At 57.7% G+C, this 7900-nt stretch overlaps 1 long non-coding RNA gene across 1 annotated transcript; it reads left to right on the plus strand.

Annotated features, from left to right (window-relative positions):
• The first annotated feature begins 2641 nt into the window (after nucleotides 1-2641).
• LOC118178314 lies at nucleotides 2642-7605 on the plus strand. Its single transcript, XR_004756122.1, has 3 exons — nucleotides 2642-3573; nucleotides 5921-6080; nucleotides 6954-7605. It is a non-coding gene; the product is annotated as an uncharacterized LOC118178314 (long non-coding RNA).
• Nucleotides 7606-7900: the final 295 nt, after the last annotated feature.

A 7900-nucleotide genomic window follows, 5' to 3' on the forward strand; every position in this document is an offset into this window, starting at 1 on the left:
ACGGGGTCTTCATGTCTTGGGGGGTCCTCACATCGTGGGGTCCTCACGTCGTGGGGGTTTTGGGGTCTTCATGTCATGGGGTCTTCATGTCTTGGGGGGGTCTTTATGTCGTGGGGTCTTCACGTTGTGGGGTTTTCACTTCATGGAGGTCTACACGTCTTGGGGACCATCACATCGTGGGGTCTTCACCCCCTGGGCAACCCCCCCCTGCCTACGGGGCCCGGGTTTCGGGGTCGAGGCCCGGCCGGGCCGCCAGATGGCGGCAGAGCTCCGTCCTCAGCCCGGCCCCGCATGGCCGCGGGATGGCGCCGTGGTCGTGGGGCAGGCCCCGGGAGCCAGGGTGGGCGCTGGGGACGTTTGGGAACCCCCTCCTCCGAAAAAAAATAAACGAGTTTGGGCTTCCCTGCTGGGGGGAGGCCGGTGGGCTCCCGGCGTTGGGTGCAAATTCTGTGAAAATTAATTTTAAAAAAGGGCCCTGTGTTGGCCGCCATCACGCGCCGACCCGCGGCCGTCCTTCGGCCCAGGCGGCCTCAGAGTGTGGTGGCCCTGGAGGCTTCGAGGGGCACGAGGGCCGGTACAAGGCCCCAAAAGACCCCCAAAATTTCCAACACAACTGTTCAGGTTGTGAACCACCACTTCATCAAAATCGCTTTCCTACAAGGCCCGACTCCTTGCTCCGAGAGCTGTTTCCCCGCTGCACCAAGCGCATGCTTGGGGTGTAAATAAGGAGGTTTCATCAAAAGAAAATCACAAAAACTGAGCGATGATCGTGTTTGTATTGTGGCTATTTGTGCTGGAGGGGCTTCGGCACCAGGAGGTGCTGGGAAACATCTCTGCCCTCTGGGGACAGCCGCAGGGAGAGGGGAAGACGAAAGAGAAAATCGTTTGCCCCTCGTCTTCAGCTGGCGGCCTGGGCTTGTCCCCCCCCATGCACTGCTAAGGTTTGGCAAGCGAGGAGGCTGGAAAAAAAACCTTGGTGCCTCCCTGCGTGTGGGGTGACCCCTGGGGAAGCTTTCCTCCAGCGATTTCCCCGCGTAACTGATGGCTCCTCATAGCCGGAGCCACTCAGTGCACGGCAGAGCCAGCCGCCGGGCTCAGAGGCTCGGTCTTAGCTTGGGAGAGCCAACGAGGTGAAAAGAAAAGCCCCAAGGAAAGCTCGGCGTGCCCCGAGAGCCGTCCGCAGGCTCCAAGCGCTCCCTGCCTGTTTTACAGACCCCCCCATCCTCAAACTTTGAAGTCGATCTTTTAAACAACAGCAACAAGCTCATGTGCCCGGTATAAATCTTTAATCAGAACGTGCTTTCCCCCTCGGAGCCCGCACCGCTGTGTACAATCGGAACGCAAATCAAAAGAAAGCGAAGTGAATTATTCATCGGGAATCTTTCCGCGCCCAGCACGGCGAGGCTCGGAGGCAGAGGCCGGGGCTGCGCCGCGATCTCGGGGCTCTTCATCCTCTCCCCTGCAGCGGGAGCTGAATCCCCACGAGAAAGGGTCGTGGAAGCAGACCCCCGTGTCCCTCCCCGGCTCCCCCCATAGCCCTCGTGCCCCCCCTGCTCGTTGTGAACCAATGCTTCCAGCGCCGGCGTCGCGGGGCTCCTCCTGTGTTTTGCTGCTAACATGACACAGAGGCGTCGAAGGATCTAAACATTTAGGCAGAGTTGCCAAAGCTGCTCAGAGAACGGCACCGAGCGCGCTTCTGGTGGGGGGAGGATTATTATCAGGATTGTCGTCGGCATTATTATTATTATTTGAGGGATGCTCGGGCCTATGTATTGATAAATCTCTGACACAGCGCATTGTTCTCACTCTTCAGTGGAAGGAAAAACCTTTTCTTGTTGTTTTATTTTATTTTATTTCACAGTCACGCTCCATGGCACAAACTGTAAAAATACATTTTTAAATGGCAAAAACAGACAGGTCGAGACCTTTCTGTTAACAATCCTCCACCCCATCCTTGAAATCTAAAGTAGTGAAGGATTTTGCGGAAAATAATGGATCATTTTCCCATTTACCCATGATTCAAGGATTAATAACTAATCCCATCAAAGGACATCTGCTTAGATTGTTCCTTGTCAGTGAAAGTAAATAGAGCCTTTTAGTCTTTAGACCTAAACTCCTCTGAGGTTATTATGCCGAGGGAACCTCCTACAAGCGGTCGCTTTCTCTTTCACTCCTGCTGTGCCTAACCCTGGAGGGAGAAAGCAAACTTTGCTAGTCCTGGACATAAAGGTTACGTGCTGGAAGGGGGGAGACCTTTAGGAGAGGCCGGTAAGCCGAGACCCTGCCCTGGCCTCGGCGGGGCGATGACAGGAGGCTGCAGCCTCCTTGTCCTGCCTCCGTGCACGACTCCCGGCTGCTGCTGCAGTGCCCTGGCTGAAAACATCTCCCTGGTCCAAGCTCTGCTATTTTGGTGGTGCTTGGGATCGGATCTCTTGGGATCAGAGGAAGGGAAAGTGGGAAACTGCTTGGGTCTGAGTCCAAAATCCCTTTGGGCAGCAGAAAAATCGCACGGGAGCAGGGCCGGGGCCGAGCCCAGCTCCGTCGGCACCCGGGAGCTGCCGACCCCCTGGCTGGGCAGCGCTATGGCCTGCTGGTGTCACCGCAGGGAGAAGCAGGGGGACGGCACGAGTCTTTGGCCCCCAAGACCCAGGAAATAATGAACTTCTCGATAAATCAACAGCTGTGGTCGTGTGGCATGGTCCGGCACCAGGTGGGCTCCGGATGCTTCATAGAAAGCAGATTTTGGGGGACAATCGGGCAGAGCCTTTCCCCAAAGAGCTCAGGCCGAACCCTCCAAAGCAAAAATGTGGCTAAATTACCCCAAATAATTACCCAGGAGCTGCTTTTCACACGGAGGGGGCAGCGGGACCCCTGAGGGTGATGCTGAGGGCACCTGGGGCCAGGGCCAAACACCGGGCGAGGGCTGTGCACGTGTCATTTGTTGTAGGCATTTCAGAACATCTAAAAATAGATATTAGGCTTTATTTTATTTTATTTTTTCTGCCCCCTGCCAGAACACGGCTGTGTCTCAACCATGAACACCAGCTGTGGGTTTTGCTCTTGCTTCGGAAAGGCTTCCTCAGAGACTCAGACAAAAAGGAACGCTGCTCCACCCTCTCCCTGGCGCACGAAATCCGGGAGGAATCACAAGATTACAGCCCCAAAAACCCCGCTCTGGGGGAACTTTCCCCAACCCGGGTGGAAAGCAGCCCCGTGGACCCCGCGGCCCCGTAATCCAGACCCTGCTCCAAGCCCTGGCTGAGGGAACAATTGCAGGCAAAGCCAGTGGGAGTTCAAAAGGAGCAATACTGAATTAAACGATGGCAATTTCCCTTATTTTCCGCCGCTTAAAGGTGCACGCTGGGAATGTTTAAATATCCTTGTTATCCCCTTCAATACCTAGAGAACATTTTTTTAACGAGCAGGGCTGTAATCAGGCCGCGTTCGTGCCAGGCATCTCTTACTAACAAACGCCATTCTCCAAAAGAGCTGTCCAGAGCCCATCCAGAGCCCTTTGAAGCAGAAGAAAAGGCACCTGCTGGACTGAGCGCTGCGGGCAGCTGTGCGAGCCGGGTAGGTGCCGGGGGACACTTCGCCCAATTTCACCGAGACAAAACAGAGCTCCCCCCCCCCTCACCCCCCCTTCAGTGCGGAAAGGGAGCTTTTATTTATTTAACTCTCGGTTTTTGGGGGGTTACTGCGCATTTGGGGATGAACTGATGAGGACAGGGTCACACCTCGGTTGAGGGTTGCCTGGTGTAAATGGATTTGTTTCCAGGCTCCAGCTCCCTGCGGAGCTCCCTGGTGGTGTGGGCGCTTTGAAGGCATCTAGCTGTGGCTCGGCCTTTGGGAGAACAGTTAAAAATCTCCGTCTCGGGCAGGAAACCCGTGCTGGGGAGAGGCAGGAAGAAGGCAGGAGGCTTCCCAGCCTGGATCTGGCTTTGGGTTGTGGATTTGCCCCGGTACCCGTGGGTGCCTGGGCTACGGTGGAGCCGGGCACGCGGTACCGGAGGCTGCCCATGTGCAGCGCAGCCCCGCAGGCCTGGGGATGGCTCTGGAGCATCTTTTGTTGCGATTTTCTTTGTTCGGTGCGTGCTGAAACGGGGGCATCGCGTGGCCCAGGCGGAGCAATAAATGCCCACTGAATGAAAATGCCAAGTGCGAAACGCCAGGCGGGTGCTTACAAGGAGACAAAGGCTTTTCCCTGGGCATCGCCCAAAAGAAGTCCCCAGAAATCAGTTTAGCCATTGACCTCCTCACACCCCAATTTTAGATGCGCTTGGGGCCATAAAGGGGAACAAAACCTGGGCGTGCTGGGCTGGGCGAGAATCCGTGCGCGCTGTCGGAGGCAGCGGTTGTTGCACGGCCGTGGTTTATAGGCAATAAGCGCACGCGGCGTGTCTGGAGTCACATGTGTTGGTGCACATCTCGGTGCAAACACTTAAAAAGCCAAAAAAAAAAATATCTTTGGACCATCTGTGGCGTTTCTTCCGGAGCTCAAACATCTCCCAAATGGAGCCTCTCCGAGCTGGCAGGCGAAAACGAGGGAATTTCCCTCAAAAACCCCACCACGCGCTTCGCCCGTCCGCTTGCCCCCCGTATGTGCCCGCGCTCCCCGGCTGGACGTGGCTGCTGGGCGCACGCCTGCAGCTCCGTGCGACCCCCGCGGTGCCCCATGCTGCACACCCGGCGTGCCCAGGGCTTCGCTGCGGGATCGCTGCGGGGTTCCCGCACCGGCTCTGGCACCGCGCGCATCCTGCGTGGAGGGCACGTCCCTATGGGGTGTGAGCGCACCCCAAAGGTTTCGGGGCAGCTCTGGGTGGTGGCGCTGCTGGATTTGCACCCTGCTGGCATCGCAGCCCCCTGCTGAGCCTGGCCTGATGTGGGCTGGGGGGCTCACAAGCCCCCCGAGCCCCCCCCCGGCACAACGCCTGCACCGTGCCACGTACACGAGCCCAGCGCCGGGTGCGTTTTGGGGCAGAATCGAGGCATTGCGTTGCTGTGGTGGTTTGTAATAATAATTATTATTATTATTAACATTCCCTAAGAAATGATTTTTTTTAATCCCAGTGCAGGTCAAACGACCCCGGGGGCTCCCCCGCGGCCCCCGGTGCACGCAAACACCGCGGGGATGGGGAGGGCGCAGGGGGTCCCCCCTTCCCTCACCCCCCCCCCCCTCCCCCCCGGACACCAATTGCACAAAACTGCGGCTTTCAGGGGTGAAACTCGCCTCGAGCACCTGCGATATTGATCCCCCCCTCCCCCTGCACGGCAGCCCGGAGGTTGCCTGGCTTCGAAATTTGCCTGGTTTGGGATTTTTTTTCTTCCTTCGAAATTTGCCTTCCTGCGAAATTTGCCTGCCTTCGGGATTTCCCTTCCTCCTGAATTTCCCTTCCTCCTGAATTTCCCTTCCTCCTGATTTCCCCTTCCTCCTGATTTTCCCTTCCTTCACAAGCTTGCTAGAAAAAAAAAAAAAAAAAAAAAAAAAAAAAAAAAAATTCCAAACGCCCGTTTTCCTTAAATAACGCCCTCCCCCAAGCGCTCGGACTGCGAACCACCGACGCCTTAAAAAATAAACGCCAGCCTCGGTGGGCGCAAAACTCCTCGGCTGTGGGCTGTGCTGCTTCCCGAGGTGGTGCCGAGCAGGCTGGGGGGCGGCTTATTTCGGTGCCCCCCCCGGCCCCCGCTCCTGCAAAGCACCGCGGAGCTTTGCCCCCCCCCCGGCCCCGGAGCTGGGCGCCCGCCGGAGCGCAGCGCCCGCAGCCGAGCCTGGTCCGGAGGCGAAAAGTCGCCGAATTCTTTAATTTCCACTTAAATTTCCACCGGGGGTGGAAAGAGCGAATTTTTCAGGAGGAGGGGAACCGAAAGGATTTGTGGTGTTTTTGTTGGGGGGGGGGGGGGGTTATTTTCTCCTTTTCAGGCGGTGTTTGGGAACTCGCCGGCGGTTTGCAGAAACTAGCGGGAATTAACCCCAAACAGAAACGCGAAACAAATCAAAATAGGAGATAAGGCGAAAGGGGGGAGGAAAGTCCCTCCGCCTGTCGCCTCCCGAGCTATTTTCCAATTTGGGGCCATTCACGGTAAATAAATGAATGGGGAAAAAAAGGGAAAAGAAGAAGAAGAAGAAAAAAAAAATCCTGGTGGCTGAGGAATTAATGAGGGATGGGGCAGAGGAATGCGGAGAGCAGCGACCCGCACGGGGCTGGGAAAAGCGGCTCAGCTGCCGAGCTGCAAATTCAGGAGCTTGAAAGGGCTTTTCCCAATTAAAAATAAAAAAATAAAAAAGTCCTCCCCCCCCCCCCCCCGGCCCACCCCCAGGACCCCCTGCAATTACCTCGTTCCCCGCGGGGCCGAGCCGGGCTGCGGGGCTGCTGCTCGCCGGAACAAAATTTTGGGGTTGTTTTAAGGGAAAGCCGTTAAAAATCGCGCCCGGAGGGGAAGGGATGGGTTGTGGGTTTGGTCGCTTTGTCGGGGTTTTTGGGGGTGTTGCTAAAAAAATAATGAGAAATGCTGTGGATGAAGCGGAAGGGGAAAAAAAATCCCGAATAGGAAGGAAAATTGGAGTCCGGCTTGGAAGGGGGATTTTTTCTGCGGAATAAGCCAAGTTTGGGGTTTGTGGAAGGGGGGGACGACAGAAAGCGTTTGGGGAAGAGAGGGGGGAGAGCGTGGGGCTGGGGAAACTTGGGGAAATGCCTCGGTGCCGGTGCCCCCTGCCCTGGGTGGGCACCGAGGAGGAAATCCTCCGGCTTTGGTCAGGAAATGCCGAGGGAATTTTGCTCCTAATCTGTGCTTATCGAGCAAAAATTATTAATAATAATAAAAATAAAGGAATAGGAAACCCAGCCGGCGATGCTTCTAAAATCGCAGGTAACTCTCTATCGCGATAGGGAACCCGCGGTCGATCTTGTGCGCCGGGAAATCCCAGGTTTGGTTGATTTGCTTTTATTTTTCAGGAAGAAATCCGTATTTTCCGAGGTTGGTCGTGCCCGGGCCGGAGCCGCCCGGGTCCCCCAGCATCCTGGCACCCGGCGTTTCGCTAATTACCAGGCGCTTTCCCTAATTAGCGGCCGTTTTCTCCGGGCTGCCGCTGCCGGGAGCGAGCCGGGGCCGTGCTGCCCGTCCTGCCTTTTGCTTTTTGGGGGCCCCAGCGAGCTCTTTGTGCCCTAGAAGCCCCCCCAAAAGCCCCCTGAGCTCCCCCCGCCCTGTTCAGCCCCGAACCGGGGGCGCATTCGCTCGGAAACGCTCCCCGCATCTCAGCCCCGCCGCTTCGCCTATAGCTTACCATATTTGCATATATGCTAATGAGCCCCCTAATTGCCAGGCTGCGGCGCTTCGCCGATCGATTTCCAGAAATCCAGAGGTGAAGGGAGCTCGGAAATAGCGCAGCTCCCTTCCCCCGGCGGACCACCTCCCCCCGCCCCCCCCAGGACGGAGCTGTCCCCGCGTTTTGCAGCGCAACTTTTGCACAAGGAGCCCCGGCTGCGCCGCGGGGAGGCTGCGGGGAAGGCTCCGCACCCGCTCCTCCGGATCCCCGCGCCCGGCTCCGGCCCCGCTCCGCCGCCGACGAATCCGGCCCCGGCCCCGGCGCGGGGGCTGCGGAGGTGGGGGGGGAGCCCGCGGCGGGCAGGGAGGGAAGGGTGTGGGGCAGGGGTAGGGGGATGTGGGGCGGGGGTGGAGGGATTTGGGGCAGGGGTATGGGGCAGGGGTGTGGGGCAGGGGTAGGGGGATGTGGGGCAGGGGTAGAGGGCTGTGGGGTAGGGATACGGGGCAGAGATGTGGGGCAGGGTTGTGGGGAAGGGATGCGGGGGTGTGGGGCAGGCTTGTGGGGCAGGGAGGGTGGGATATAGGGCAGGGATGTGTGGATATTGGGTAGGGATATAGGGCAGGGATGCGTGCAAGG

This window comes from Oxyura jamaicensis, chromosome 25 (assembly GCF_011077185.1).
Source record: "Oxyura jamaicensis isolate SHBP4307 breed ruddy duck chromosome 25, BPBGC_Ojam_1.0, whole genome shotgun sequence".
Classification (NCBI taxonomy): Eukaryota; Metazoa; Chordata; class Aves; order Anseriformes; family Anatidae; genus Oxyura; species Oxyura jamaicensis.